Raw genomic sequence first — 1,029 nt, 5'->3', positions numbered from 1 at the left:
TGGGAAACGTCATCCCTCAATTAGGGATCATTCAGAAAGTACGTCCGCCATTTGCCGTTACAAAATTGCCCAGTTTTGCCGTTGCAAGCTCTCACAGCGCCTAGTAGGTAGGCAACATCTTTCTTGTAGAGCACGCGTGCACTGCTGGGTGGCCTACCCCACGTTTCGCAGGCGCCGGGCTGCTTCGATACATTTTATAAATAACAATCTGTTGTTTTTTTTATTTCTGCCGACAAATAGGCGCAAATCTACCAAATCCGTTTGGAAAATATAAATTCATGCACGGTCCGTTCCGTTCATTAGCATGTACCATTAATTATTGGAAAGTAGAAAATTCGCACAAGTAGACTGAAATAAATAAAGAAAAAAATGATGTAGCAACACTTAACTACAGCCCATTTCAGTTTACAAAACCTGAGGTCTTTTTAGGCCTGGTATGTATGTGAATGCATGCAAGCGGCCCGACCCGGCAGTAGCAGCCATACGTCACTCGGAAACATAAAACATAACCCATGCGGGGTGCGGATCAGTTGCCACAGCGTGTTACGAGGACCACCGCGCTGCCTGCTACAGCCGCATGCACCAGGACCACCAGCTTGGAGAGCAAATCACCATCATTTTTTGTTTTCGCTTTGGTCACGCACCAAGATGACATAGCGGGTGCCCGCACGCAAATGTGACGGCGACAATCTCGGAAGAAGGAAAGCAAAGGGGGAGGGGAAACTCTACGGAAAATATAAATATATATGTCAGGGGAAAACAATTTCATATGGCTACATTATCAACTACTTCCACTCGCACTGGTATTGGCGGCGAAGTCATAGAAAACTTACAACAATCGTATCACAATGAGCAGAGTGTAAAACGTCTTTCATAAATAAATGACTGTCGCTGTGAGCGAGCTTGAGATCTCCCTACGTCGACACGTCGCCCTGCACGGCCGCGGCCCGCTCCTCCTCCTCGCGCGTCAGCGGCACGGTGGAGTGGTTGTACAGGCCCTGCGCCATGAGCTGCAGCGCCAGCGGGTTC

The sequence above is a fragment of the Frankliniella occidentalis genome, unplaced genomic scaffold, assembly GCF_000697945.3.
Source record: "Frankliniella occidentalis isolate FOCC.00 unplaced genomic scaffold, Focc_3.1 Scaffold8, whole genome shotgun sequence".
Lineage (NCBI taxonomy): Eukaryota > Metazoa > Arthropoda > Insecta > Thysanoptera > Thripidae > Frankliniella > Frankliniella occidentalis.
Note: the sequence above shows the minus strand (reverse complement) of the source record.